Source organism: Chiloscyllium punctatum, chromosome 25, assembly GCF_047496795.1.
Source record: "Chiloscyllium punctatum isolate Juve2018m chromosome 25, sChiPun1.3, whole genome shotgun sequence".
In the NCBI taxonomy this organism is placed as follows: Eukaryota; Metazoa; Chordata; class Chondrichthyes; order Orectolobiformes; family Hemiscylliidae; genus Chiloscyllium; species Chiloscyllium punctatum.
The window spans coordinates 73,201,027-73,216,115 of record NC_092763.1 but is presented as its reverse complement, the minus strand read 5'-3'; the positions used below and the strand labels follow the sequence as shown (position 1 = coordinate 73,216,115).

General features: G+C 40.4%; 1 protein-coding gene across 6 annotated transcripts in view; it reads right to left on the bottom strand.

Moving 5' to 3' along the window:
* npas2 (neuronal PAS domain protein 2) overlaps positions 1-15,089 on the bottom strand; it is a 290,102-nt gene that overhangs the window by 135,245 nt on the left and 139,768 nt on the right. Inside the window, exon 1 of one of the 6 annotated variants that reach the window (XM_072595563.1) lies at positions 10,876-11,139. The exons of the other annotated variants lie outside the window; for them this stretch is intronic. The gene's annotated coding sequence lies outside the window, so the exon portion shown is untranslated. Of the gene's footprint in view, positions 1-10,875; positions 11,140-15,089 lie in introns of those variants that run through there. 6 annotated transcript variants of the gene reach the window in all.

Sequence of the window (15,089 nt, the reverse complement as noted above, 5' to 3'; positions counted from 1 at the left end):
TTCAATTGTTTTGTATTTGATCACATGAGTCTGATAAATGATTTTTGCTCACTATACCTGACTGTTTAGGCCTGGGCGGGCATTTTTATTCATTCACTAGATGTGACTGTCACTGGCTGGGCCAAAATTTATTGTCCATCCCTAATTGCCCTTGAACTGAGAGACTTGTGAGGGCAATTTCAGAAGGAGGTTAAGAATCAGCTACTTTTTTTTGATTATATAACTTACAGTGTGGAAACAGGCTCTTCAGCCCAACAAGTCCACACTGACCCTCCGAAGAACAACCTACCCAGACCCATTCCCCTACACTCACCCCTTCAGCTAACACCACAGGCAATTTAGCATGGCTAATTCACTTAACCTGCACATTTTTGAACTGTGGGAGGAAACCGAAGCACCCAGAGGAAACCCACACAGGGAGAATGTACAAATTCCATACAGACAGTTGCCTGAGGTGGGAATTGAACGCGGGTTTCTGGCGCTGTGATACAGCAGTGCTAACCACTATGCCACCGTGCTGCCCAAACTTGTGGGTATGGAGTCACATGTAGGCCACACCAGCCAAGGATGGCAGATTTTCTTCCCTAAAGGAGACTAATGAATCAAATGTATATTTATGACAATCATTACATGGTATCCATCAGATGAGCTTATAATTCCATATTTTTATTGAGTTCAAATTTCATCAGCTGCCGTGGTGGTGTTTGAATTCATACCTCCAGAACATTAGAGTGAGACACTGACTTACAATTTCACTTACTTACGACCGCACCTCAAATCAAAACAAAATAAACAGACACCCCAGAAGTTATTAAAAGTTGAGCTGTAAGCAAGCGTGCAGTGATTTTGTTAGTATAGACATATTTTAAAATTATTGTAAATAAGTCAGTTGCACACTTAAAACTAGTTCCATTTCTACATTCCTCAAGGTTAGAGTAAACATGTAACACCCTGTAAACCTGCTATCAATTACTTTAGATAGGATAGTAATTTATTGTCACTTGTATGTTTGCAAAAAATTCAGTGAAAAGTGTTTAAGTTATCGTACTCCACTGCCTATAAAAATAATAGCAATCATATCATAAAAAAAAGACAGAAAATATTACACAGGCTGGAATTTTGAAATATAAGAAATAACTTGTGGAGATACCTAACAGATCAGGCAGTGTTTACAAGGAGAAACAACAGCAACTTGTCAAATTGATGACCTCCATCAGAATTATTCCTTTAAATACCTTGTTGTGATGTGACTAGTTTAATGACTATAATACGATATTTGAAGCTTCTAATAGGAGTCATGCAATGCTAGATTTGCAAAGTCCATCCCGTAATTCAGCCTTCCATCCACCAATGTGGGTTAGGTCTTTCCAGAATAAGTTTTGTCCCGGATTTCCAGTGTGTCGGAAGGTGCTGGAACAAGTAAGTCTATAGCTTGTGCTTGAGTTTCTGACTGAAAGATCTTACAAGTGACTCTGGAATTGGGATACAGTTTGGACACAGATCACCTCTCCACAACCACCCCTGCACTCACAGGCTCACCAGAACCTCTACTTTTATATTGGTAGGTTAGAAAGACCCCACCACGCTGTCAAAATAAAACCCAAAAGAACCTCCGGTGCTGGAAATGAAAAACAAAATCACAAAATTTCTGAAAAAGCTCAGCAGGTCTGACAGCATCTGTGACAAGTCAGAGTTAATGTTTTGGGTCCAGTTCTGAGGAAGGGTCACTCAATCCAAAACGTTAACTCTGATTTCTCTCCTCAGATGCTGTCAGCCCTACTGAGCTTTTCCAACAATTTCTGTTTTTGTTCCCACCAGCTGTCACAGGTTTTGCAACCTCTCTCTTCCACAGTGAAGGATCCTTTGTTTACTGGTATGTTGAAAGGGTAGCAATTAGTCAAGAAAAGAGTTCTGGACTTGTAATATGGGGAATTGCCCAGTAGCCGTGTAAAAGTGGGCTATTCTAGCTTTATACATTCTTTTCATGAACAAAAAATACATTTGGAATAGAACTCACACATTATTAGACATCAAATGTTCAGAAATAAGTAATAGCTTTGAGTACTTTCAAAGGATTACATTTTTGCAGAATGACATGCCTTTTAGTGGACAGACACACATAATTGATGGCTGTCACAGTGATGTTTCTTCAAAGTTCAGTGAGTGACTGCATAGTTCAATGGGAGACAGCAACATTTGCCTTGTGAATTTGATCTCTGTGCTAGGTGCAGAGAGTGCTTGGAGAAATTCAATTTGAGTAAAAAGGAGCAAATCACAGCAATTCCCACAACTAATCCAGATGTTAACAAGCCACACCAGGAGACGGTTCCACAGGGAAACTACATACATACCTGCTTTAGATTATTATGTTAGTACAACTCCCAAAGTACTTCCCATAAAAATGTGGACCTCTGTTCTTAAGCTGCATCATTGTTTCTTGTGTTGCTCTTAGTCATAGTGTCCGCAGATATAATTGGGTCTACTTGGGGTTCAAGCTATTTATCAAACATAGCTTTGAGCTATGTGAAATTCAGGAGCAATTGGTAAGAATTTCAGTTCAGCCAGCCAAAGACTGGCACAGACTCACTTTGGACAGTAGCAATATTTTCTTTCGCATTTAACTCAACAGAGAAAAAAATACGGGGAAGAGTGGGAGTTGGTGATTCAGCATCTTCAGTTCAGTAATAACAATGCAGGATAAATTTAACAGCCAGTATTTTTGCCCACCTGGTCCAGGATTTCTTGAAAATTTCCATTTTCTCATCAGTCATCCTTACAGCTTAGTTGCAGTTAAGTTGTGGTAAGGAAACACACCACACAAACAAAACATCGGGATTGGGGAAATGACATTTAATCCAACAAATTTGTCTGCTTTTGATTGTTGTGAAAGACAGCCCAAGCCTAGTCATCTCGTCTTTCTTTACATTGTTTGTGTCAGAGATTGATAAATTCTTGATCTCACAAGGAATTAGGGACTACGGGGAGAGTGTGGGTAAGTGGAATTAAAACACCCATCAGCCATGATTAGATGGCGAAGTGGACTCAATGGGCCAAATGGCCTTGCTTCCACTCCTATGTCTTATGGTTTTATGTCTTATTGTCACAATAGTGATAAAATATGGATGATCAATATTTTGATTTCCATTATCTGGCCAAAGTGGACTGGGAGCAGCTATTGATAGGAAGACCTACATCGCAGCAGGGAATTTATTCAAAAAGGAAATAATGAGAATGCAAGGCCAATATGCTCCAATACAGGTTAAAGGTGGCACCAAGTCCAGAGAGCCCAGAGGGATGTACTGGAACAGATGAACAAAGACAAAAAGGAAATGTATAGCAGATTCTGAGGACTGGAGGTGAAAGGGAGTAACTTAAAAAATAACGTAGTAGAGGGAAGAGAGAGCATGAGGACTGGAGGATAGCTGATCTGGTACCATTATTCAAGAAGGGTGGGAGGGATAAACCAACAAAGTACTGACCAGTGAAGTCTCATGTTGGGAAACTGTTGGAGAAAATTCTGAGGTAGAGATTAATCTCCACTTGGTGATGCAAGAATTCAGCAAGAATGCTTAGCATGACTTAATCAGGCGGAAATCAAGTCTAGCAAAATTGACTGAATGTTTCAAAGAGGTTTGTGGATAAGATTAGTGCAGTGATGTAGTCTATATGGACTTCAATAAGGCTTTTGACAAGGTCTTGCACAGCAAACTGATCAAGAAGGTAAGAAATAATGGGATCCAGGGCAATCTGACGAGGTGGATCCAAAATTAGACAAGTGGCAAGAGGCAGAGGTTGATGGTCAAAGGAAGCTTTTGGAAGGTAAGATCAAAAGATTTTGCTGACTTCATGTGCCATATGTTATACATGTTAAACATGTTTTTTTAAGTCATGAATGGAGATGCCAGTGTTAGACTGGGGTGTACAACGTTAAACATCACACAACACCAGGTTATAGTCCAACAGGTTCAATTGGAAGAACTAGCTTTCAGAGTGCTGCTCCTTCATCAGGTTGTTGTGATCACAACCATTCAATATGATCAATAGTGAATGGTTTTTAACTATTTTTTTAAAATTATAAGGCTTTGTTCTTAAAATATAAGTAAGCTTTAAATTGACCAACGTTGTAAACATGCGAAAGTATTCAGACGCATTAGAGTATGTCATCCAATGGTTAAAGTAGTCTTCTATCTTGAACAATAACAATATTCAGATTTGATTGTATTAATTGTCCTTTGTGATATAACCTTTTTATTGAAAGATAGCTTTCACTTCTGTCCTGCTGCTTCAAAGCTTAAACAGTTAGTTGAGTGAATTTAGTGCCTTCACAGTCTAAGAAGAAGCGAGAAGTCATTCAGGACTGAGTTGAGGAAGAATTTCTTCACTCAAAGAGTTGTGAACCTGTGGAATTCTCTCCTACAGAAAGCTGTTGGGGACCAGTCCATTCAATATATTCAACAGGGAATTGGATGTGGCCCTTGTGGTTAAAGAGATCAAGGGGTAAGGAGCGTGACGAAGGCGTTTGGTATGCTTTCCTTTATTGGTCAGAGTACTGAGTACAGGAGTTGGGAGGTCATGTTGCGGCTGTACAGGACATTGGTTAGGCCACTATTGGAATATTGTGTGCAATTCTGGTCTCCTTCCTATCGGAAAGATGTTGTGAAACTTGAACGGGTTCAGAAAAGATTTACAAGAATGTTGCCAGGGTGGAGGATCTGAGCTACAGGGAGAGGCTGAAGAGACTGGGGCTGTTTTCCCTGGAGCATCGGACGCTGAGGGGTGAACTTATAGAGGTTTACAAAATTATGAGGGGCATGGATAGGATAAATAGACAAAGTCTGTTCCCTGGAGTAGGGGAGTCCAGAACTAGAGGGCATAGGTTTAGGGTGAGAGGGGAAAGATATAAAAGAGAGCTAAGGGGCAACTTTTTCATGCAGAAGGTGGTACATATATGGAATGAGCTGCCAGAGGATGTGGTGGAGGCTGGTACAATTGCAATAGTTAAGAGGCATTTGGATGGGTATATGAATAGGAAGGGTTTGGAGGGATATGGGCTGGGTGCTGGCAGGTGGGACTAGATTGGATTGGGATATCTGGTCGGCATGGACGGGTTGGACCAAAGGGTCTGTTTTCATGCTGTACATCTCTATGACTCTATGACTCTATGAGAGAAAATGAGAGTGGGATACTGAGATTGCATGATCAGCAGATCATTCAATATGATTGCATGATCATATTGAAAGATGGTACAGGTTCGAAGGGCCAAATAGTCTACTCCTGAACCTACTTTCTATGTTTCAGAAGTCTTAGGGTATTTACCTCTGGAGGGCTTGTTTATATAGCGGTGCAATGGAATCTTGATATGAGTGCTTGGATGAACTCTACACCTCACTGATGGATTAAACTTAGCAAGGTTGACTAACACAATCACGCATTCGAATTTAATTATGATGCTTGGTTGAGCTCAAGATATCTTCAAATTAATCTGTTCATAGATGCCATTACACACCACTGGAGCAGGTGGGACTTGAACAGAAATTTCCTGGGGCAGAGAAAAGATGGCTGAATTCAAAACCCCACTAATGATTCAACTCAGCTGGGTTTGTTGACACCACTAACAAGGGAACTGTTAGTTTGTTTAGCTTGTACATTTTTAGCATGTCCAAAAGGACGCACACCAACTTTTATAGATAAACCGTAGAAAGCCTTCTATCTGAATGCATCATGCCTTGGTATGGCAACTACTCTGCCCAGCACAGTAAGAAACTACAGAGATTGTGAACGCAGCCCAGTCTATCACATAGGCCAACTTTTCATCCACTGACTCCATCTACACTTCTCGATGCATCAGAAAGGCAGGCAATATCATCAAAGACCCATCCCACACCAGTTGTAATCTCTTCCAATCTCTTCCGCCAGGCAGAAGATACAAAAGCTTAAACACACATACCTACAGATTCAAGAACAGCTTCTTCCTTGTTGTTATTAGACCTCTGAATGAACCCCTCAACTTTCAAATCTAATGTTGATCTTGCTTTCCTTGCACCTTCTTTGCAATCGTAATTTTGTGTTCCTCACTCTGTTCAATCACCCTGTGATCTTTGTATGCTATGATATGGCTGTACTGCACGCTAAACAAACCTTTCACTGTACTTAGGTAGGTACAACAATAATAAATCAAATCAAATAAATACACCCATTTAATGCATTTTTGAATGACTGTTTATTCATTGTTGTATGACCACTTAAAAAGATAGTAACATTCTGAGTAGTTTATTTTTGAATAATTTTGTTTAGTTTGATGTTACTTAATCACAAGAGCTAATATTTCTTTATTTGGACTCGATCATGAGCATCACAAAGCTATTCTGTTACTACAGGGCTTAAGAGTTCTGAACATTGTGGATACCAGATGAGCAGGCAAGTGAGAGATGAAGGGGCAGATAGGGGCTGATGTTTGGATGTGAGGAAATGGCGGAGTCATGGGGTTGTGGGCAAGGCATCAAAGTAGGGTGGTATGAAAGATTCAATGGTGTGTAGGAGGGTGGAAATGAATGTGAGTAGTGTTAGGGTTAATGGGCAGGAATTGTAGTTGATGCGGTAAGTGGTCATGGTTCAGGAGCCTCACCCACATCTGTTACATTGGCTTAATGTCTCAGGGAACCTTTCGTCCTGCTGGTTTCCTCCCACAGTCTAAAGATGTGCAGGTTAGGTGTATTGGCCATGCTAAATTGCCTGTAGTGTTAGGTGAAGGGGTAAATGTAGGGGGATGGGTCTAGGTGGGTTGCTCTTCGGCGGGTCGGTGTGGACTTGTTGGGCTGAAGGGCCTGTTTCCACACTGTAAGTAATCTAATCTAATCTAATCTAATCTAATCTCCATTATCACCTAAAGCCTGCCTATAGAGGTAGTAATGTGACTCTAGCCCTTCCTCTAAATCTCCAAGATAAAAATACCATTATTGGTCCCTGCTAAATAGGAGTAAAAGTCAGGAAAATGGCACAAATCATGATCCTTCCTTGATCCAGCAGTAACATCAAAAAAAGCAGCAACTTGCTTTCTGTGTTATTTGTGCCTAAAAATGTTGGACTACTAACAGAACATCGACATCAATGAGTCGATAGTATGTTGCTGGGAAAGCACAGCAGGCCAGGCAGCATCCAAGGAGCAGGAAAGTCAACATTTCGGGCATAGGCCCTTCATCAGGATTCTCCTGCTCCTTTGATACTGCCTGACCTGCTGTGCTTTCCCAGCACCACACTCTCGACTCTGATCTCCAGCATTTGCAGTCCTTACTTTCTACTACTAGTTGACATCAATGAGGCTGGGTGTCATTGTATCATTTTATCACCAGGTAAAACTCTAAGCCTAAACATCTGGATTCATGTATAGGCCTAAAAGTTCCTGTTTTTTTTGGTACTTACTTTGCTGCTTAGTTACCTGAGTTTCTGCAATCTACTGAAGCTTTTCCATTTTTGGTTAATACCATTGTGTACTTTGCAGTAAACTAAGTCAACAAGTGAACACCATGATTAACTGTTGGGTGAGATACCACATTCTGAAGCAATGAGTAATAATGTTGCTTGATCAGAATTGCTTGGACGAAAACCAAAGAATGTTTCAAAACAAGATATTCGACTGCTGCAGTTTGTTTATTCATTTTGCAATTGGTAATTTTGTGAAGATGCAAAGAGAACAGAGAAACTGCTTGGAAACAGACCAAGAGATGGCCATGTTTTTTGTGTGATGCTTTATGTAGTGTTTATTGATGATCAAGTTTGTAAGGTGATGTTATACACAGTGGCTCAGTAGTTTGCACTGCTACCTCACAGCGCCAGTGACCAGGTTTGATTATATCCCTGAGCAACTGCCGGTGTGGAGTTTGCACATTCTGTGTGTGTGTGTGTGTGTTTCCTCTGGGAGCTCCGGTTTCCTCCCTTAGTTAGTTTTGAGGTTGTTTCCAAGCGTGAGTTGCTAATGTACATTAAGAATTGAACATTATCAAACTAAATTCAAAGTAACTCTCTTAAGTAGCTATTAGGAAAGATGGCCAAAATTTGACCAAAGAGGCAGATATTTAAGGAGCAATTTATAGAAGGAAAGGGAAATTAAGAACTGAAGGGTTTTACACAGATAGATAGGAGCAGGAGTAGGCAATTCAGCCCTCAAGTCTGCTCCGCCATTCTATGTGATCATAGCTGATCATCAAGGTCAGTTCCCCGTTACCCTGTACCACAGTGATGGCAACTAGAGATGGATAGAAGTTGCTTCAGTGTTGTTCCATCAAAAATGATTTGTAGACAGACAGTATATCAGGAATGTAACACAGGAGTGATGTGACTGTTTGGACCAAAAATGCATATTTGTAAAATGCCAACTAATTTATTGTCTATTTTCATAAACAATGGAGTCGACAAACAATGATAACCATCACTATCTGGGGCCAGGTTGGTGTCAGTGATTTGGATACCTACCCTCTCCCCAGGACAGGGTTGGATACAAGAGGTAAAGATCTTGGGCAAATTCTGAAAGCATTGATAAATGTTGGTAACCTTTTCCCTCTTCTGTTTTACATGTTATTTTATACTTTTAATTTTAATGCACAAAGGAGTCTTCAGCTTGGTGCATCAGCTTTAGAGAAAGTACATAGTGTGACAAAGTTGAGGTAGATGGATGGATGAATGAAGAGTTTTTTAATTAGTGGCAAAATTGAAATCTATTTGGCTGATCATATTTAGTGTTATTATTCAATGAATGAAGATTTATATTTTATATTGTTAATGTTCATCATTTTCATTGTTACTAAATTTCTTAGAGGTTAATTAAATTTGTGATTTTCTGTATTGGAAGAAGTAATGTTATTTTTATTTTGTCATTAATGATACATATTATGTATTACTGAAAAATTAACATTATATACTGTTTATGAGAAAGTAATAATTGCATTCTTGCCATAAATCACAGAAAAATGAAACTTGACCACCAGGCAATGTAGAGAACATGGGAGTGTAGTGCACATGTTTAACAATACTCAGTCGTATAATTTTATTCTTACATCAGGGAAAGAAGCATTTACGTGGAGAAAGGATAGGGCAGCATGGGTGGCTCAGTGGTCAGTACTGCTGCCTCACAGCACTATGGACCCAGGTTTGCTTCCAGCCATGGGTGACTGTCTGTGTGGAGCTTGTATGTTCTTCCTGTGTCTGTGCAGGTTTCCTCTGGGTGATTCTGTTTCCTTCCAAAGTTGCACAGGATAGGTATATTGGCTGTGCTAAAGTGTGCAAGCTGGGTGGGTTAGCATGGGAAATGCAGGGTTACAGGAATTGGGTGGGATATTCTTTGGAAAGTTAGTGTGGACTCAATGAACCAAAATGGTTGGCTTCCACACTATAGGGATTCTATTCTATCCTTTGAAAGAAGGTTCAGGTGTGTCCTACATGCACATTTAAATGCCAAAGTTTGCCAGCAAGTTAAATGTCAATGTACTGTCTCTAAAATAGCCATTTTAGACTACATGAAGATATAACTTCAATTTAGAAAGATGAGATTAAAATGTCAGCTCAGTTTTGCCTTGCATAAGGAGTGTGAGATTGACAGAATGAGTGTCAACATAGACAGTAGTGGCTGATTCTATTAAAAATTGAATTACGATTTGGATTAACATCTGGTAAAACACTTGACAGTAATATGAGAATGATATTGTGAGATTAGATATTTCCTACATTTCAACCTGCCAACAAGAAATGGTGGTTCTTTAAAGTTTTACAGTGATAGATTGCAGATTTCATTAATCAAATAGCATTTTATTTTGTAGAAAAAAAGGAATGTATTTGGAAACCTCCTTACAGGAAATAGCCATTCTACTCAACATCCTTCTCTTCCCCTTATCTGCTTTCCTCTTTCTTGTAGAGACACAATAGTTTCTTCCAACAACAATCTGATTTGAAGTACAGTGGTGGCGATATTTTGTTTTATAATGTGCAAGAACAGAACAACCCACTTTCCATTCCATTCTGATTAAAGTCACAGATGCAGGATGAACAGATCTACCCTATAAGTGTAAGTGACATCTTGAGTGCTTGTAAGAGTGATAACTAGCTGTGGTGACATTTGACTGCAGTTATTTATCACTGGCATGCATCTCATGACAAATACACCACACTGATATAATAAATATAATGCTGCACTATTTACAGTATGGAGATTTTAAGGTGCACACAACCATTTGTGTCATTTGTACCTTATGTTTGTTAATTCCCATGATGCTCTTCACTGGTGGAACATTGTATCCATATCCATATTGGCTACACAACAAGTAGCAACTTCCAACAACTTACATTATCAACAATTCTGTTTCAACTCACAGCAGATTGCATCAAATCCTCCTTAACCATAAGCTAATTTTATATTATATTTACCAATTGCTAAATTCATGTCTCCCTTGAGCAAATATTCAGGGAAAAAAAGATCACAAGGCTCCCTTTATAGTTTCACTATTCTGGTGATACAATATGAATATTGATCTGTCTTGAAAACAGTTTAATTGTCTTCCTAAACATAAAGGCAAAACACATGCATTAAAACACTGATGCAGTTTGTATCTCTATCTTACCCAAGAAAAACGACACAGGAAGCTTTCTGTCTGAGCTGCACAAAAAACAGCCGTATTTAATTTATATTAGGGCTCAGAATGTAATGATACGATATCATGTGGTGCTTATTATCAACTAATGTAGTGAAAGAAAACTGAAGAACTTACTATTTAACAGCATTCAAAGAAGCCTATTCAGAAGCATGGATAATATGAAGCCATTAATGAGATGCCCTTTCCAGCATAAGATATTTAAGAACACCGACATGCAAGTAATTACTGTACATACCTTTTTTCACTTGATCTTTTTTATTGGAGTTCAGTGCCTGGTGTGGCAGTGTATCATTCTTTAAGATGCACAGTTCTAATCCTCATCATCCACCTCAGTATCACAGAAAAACATGAAGCATGACTGAAGTCCACAGTGAATACCAACAAGCCATGCAGTTAACCTCCCATTACCAGCAGAGAGTTGAAGAGATGACGCCTTTTAAACTGAACATCAAGGTTGGTCATTTGTGCAACTAATGCTCCTGTAAAGGATTCTGTCTCAGTCCATCCTCCTCCAGCCACACATAAAGTGGGTTGATTGTCTGCTGGCAAGCTACGTCGAAAGTAGGTCAGTTCAACAGCTCAGCTGCCTAACAACATGATCATTAACAACTCGCTTCACAGTTCAGAAATCAGACTGGAAAACATTGCAAAATATTCATTTTGAAATTAGGATTCATCCTGTATTCCCTTTTTAAAAGAAAAAAACATGCAATAATGTGTTCACTTTGGAATGCTTCATTAAAACAGGGTCCAGTTCTTGTCATGACAAGGTAAAAAATAACACTTCTGTTTAAGAAAGCAAGGTATTTAGCTGACGATTATGTAAGGTTCATTATTTAAAATAAAAATCTGCGAGATAAATATCATTCTCAATGCTTCAAAAGGCTTGTTTGCCATTTTGTTTTTCAGTAGTCTTTCCAAACCAGTATTGCTGACTTGGCTTCTGATTTAGCTATGCTATTCCAAAACTGCCAACATCAGTATTAATATTGCTGTATATGCGCAGTACTTTTTACATACAATGTAAAAATGGTGTTCCACATCTACTAAACTGCAACCTTACCAACCTTTAAGTTCTCACTCTTTTAAAATGCTTGTTCTGCAAGTGCATGCATTGCCATGCTACTGATTAGCTGGTCGAGTTGTATTATATATAATGGTGCTACAGCATTCCAATACCTCTCTGTAAATTATTTTCCCCCATCTTAAATAATAATTAGGATCTTAATGCGTTCATTCTATCACACTGAGCTCGGTTTACCATTTTTCACACAATCTGCTAAGCAATCAAAATAGCAGTCATTTCAAAACTTATGTGAGTATACACAGAAAAACAATTAAACTGAAAACTCAGCTCTCTCAGTCACTGTTATGATCACCTTATTACTGACGAGGGCAGAGGTATTTCTAACAATCAACAGCGGAATCACATTACAGAGACAGACTGCGTCTCAGTTACCACTATGATACAATGTCACAAATTCCACATGCTCAGTGTTGTTAATAAGTGGGAAAAAGCATAGAGAGAGCACGGACACGATAGTAATAGAAGGCTTCATTGGGCTTCATGGTATATAAGTGGTGAGTGCGCTCAGGGAGATAAGGTAATTAAACTGTTCTTCCAAATTTCCAACCTGCATTCATTGTTAAACCTTAATGAACTGCATACTTAATTAACTCATTAATTCATAACTTCTCTCCTCAAAATTGACCCATAGAAACAAGATAGTGCAGATGATGGGTATAAACTGCTTGTCACTTTGCTATTCTATTTGGGCCTATCATCTGAAATACAGTCTGTCATCAGTCACTTATTTTTTAAGTATGTGACTTCTTTACAGTTGTCATTCTTCATAAAGGCTCAGTTTGGGGAGTGTTAGGGGATAGATGGTTGGGAAAGGCATAAAGCGAATGGACCAGATAGGGCCACTAACTGGATTGTAGAAGAGAGTCTTAAGACGATTTTTGAGTGCTTGGGATGGGGGTATCAATGGAGAGACGATTCGTGAGTGAGACCTGCAGGACAGGAGCCCAATGACCAATGGTGGAATGCAGAGAGCAAAAAATGAGTTTTGACCAGTGCTGGAGGATTACAGAGAAGGCACAGAGACACTGGACTGGATGAGATCACAGAGACATGGCCTGATGTGGCTACAGAAGCATTTGAAGGTGATAATAAGAGTCTTCAAAGTAGCTCTCTCGGGCTTAAGAGTTAGGTATGAAATAAAAATAAGGATGGAGACATAGGCTTCTCTTCTAATGGGTACAAAAGGCACATATTCCCAGGTGACTGCTGGTGTAGTGAACCTTCATGTTAGGATTTTCTCTGAGCTGTCTGGAAATTGTACTAGTAGTTTTGGTGACAGTTATATTACTTTTAATTGAGACCTAGCCCTTACAAACTTCTAACAACATAAGGCGGTGGATAAATTGTGTAGTGATGGTCTATTTTGGTCAGTATAATTAAATTAACCAGGAGAAACAATAAAAATATAATTTCCTTTCACCTGTTGGAAACACAAACATTGGTGTTTAATCAGGAGATATGCACAACCGAACTTAAAATCATTGTATTAATTTCAACATTTGCTTGCTGAGTTGAGCAAAAATATTGCCAATTTCAGTGACAGTTACGTCCCTCTATAGTCTTCAATGAACCAGTCAGCTGTCAAATATTAACAGCACCCTGAATTACCATGGACAGATAGAATTTGGTTATCACATTAATCAGCTATATCAGTTTCCCACAGTGATTTCAAGTCAACCTGCCTTCAAAAAGAGCTTATCGAGAAATTGCATTAATATTGTGCCATAAAATTGTAAGATCTATTTAATTATAAGTCTTCTCTTAGATAATTCAAACTCCAGACCATATGTTCGATATCAATATCATTTCATAAATGGTAGAATCATAACATAAAGGAGATGATTCAGACCAGCAAACTGTTTGTCCCAGATCTTCTGGTCGCTGAGATAGTTAGCTTCTGGGAACAGCCTAATAGATGGGTTATGGAACATCTCAGAAGTCCTGATGCATTGACTAAGCCATAATTGTCCAGGAACATTAAGTGTCTGATTGGCAATTACCTGGCATTTTATGTCCTCTGCAAAACTCCTTAATTCTGACTTACAGTCAGAGACTTTGGAGGTTTCCAACTTAGTTCCTTCAATACTAGCCCAGAAAGAGTCAGAGGAATTAAAACCAGCCCTAACTCCTGAGTAACTACAAAACTGACTCTCCTAATCACCCACCACCATCACAATCATCCACACAGATTTCACCTGACACCCTTGACTAAGCCCCCACTCCTCCCCCACCCAGCACAAACTGGTGTGGGTCCAGCACAGACTGGTGTAGGCCCAGCACGGACTGGAGTGGGCCCAGCGTGGACTGGAGTGGGCCCAGCACAGACTGGTGTAGGCCCAGCATGGACTGGAGTGGGCCCAGCGCGGACTGGAGTGGGCCCAGCATGGACTGGAGTGAGCCCAGCATGGACTGGAGTAGGCCCAGCATGGACTGGAGTGATTCCAGCACAGACTGGAGTGGGCCCAGCACAGACTGGTGTAGGCCCAGCACAGACTAGAGTGAGCCCAGCACGGACTGGAGTGAGCCCACCATGGACTGGAATGATCCCAGCATGGGCTGGAGTAAGCCAAGCATGACTGGAGTGAGCTCAGCATGGACTGGAGTGATCCCAGCACAGACTGAAGTGATCCCAGCACAGGCAGGAGTGGGCCCAGCACGGACTGGAGTGAGCCCAGCATGGACTGGAGTGATCCCAGCATAGACTAGAGTGAGCCAAGCATGGATTGGAATGATTCCAGCACTGACTAGAATGGGCCCAACATAGACTGGAGTGGATCCAGCACAGACTGGTGTGAGTCCAGCAGAGGCGAGAGTGGGCCCAGCAGAGGCGAGAGTGGGCCCAGCACCGACTGGAGAGGGCCCAGCATGGAATGGAATGAACCCAGCACAGACTGCAACTGGGCGAAAGTGAGGACTGCAGATGCTGGAGATCAGAGTCAAGATTAGAGTGGTGCTGGAAAAGCACAGCAGGTCAGGCAGCATCTGAGGAGCAAGAAAATCAATTATTTGGGCAAAAGCCCTTCATCAGACTGGAGTGAGCCCAGCATCGACTGGAATGATCCCAGCACAGATTGGAGTGGGCCCAGCGCAGACTGGAGTAAGCCGAGCGTGGACTGAAGTGATCCCAGTAAAATGTACATGACAATGACATCATTCAGTTATCCCTCAGACACTTAACATGTCACCCTGTCTCTTTCACCTGCCCACCTGGCACTGCAAGCCCTTATTATTTATCAGCCTCTTCTCTTACTCATCTTTATCTGCTAGTCACCCTATCCTCACCGGGCTGCTACAATACTGCACACCCACACACCTGGCTCTCTGTCTGCCCACCAACTTGGCATGAAGCTCCTTAGACATTT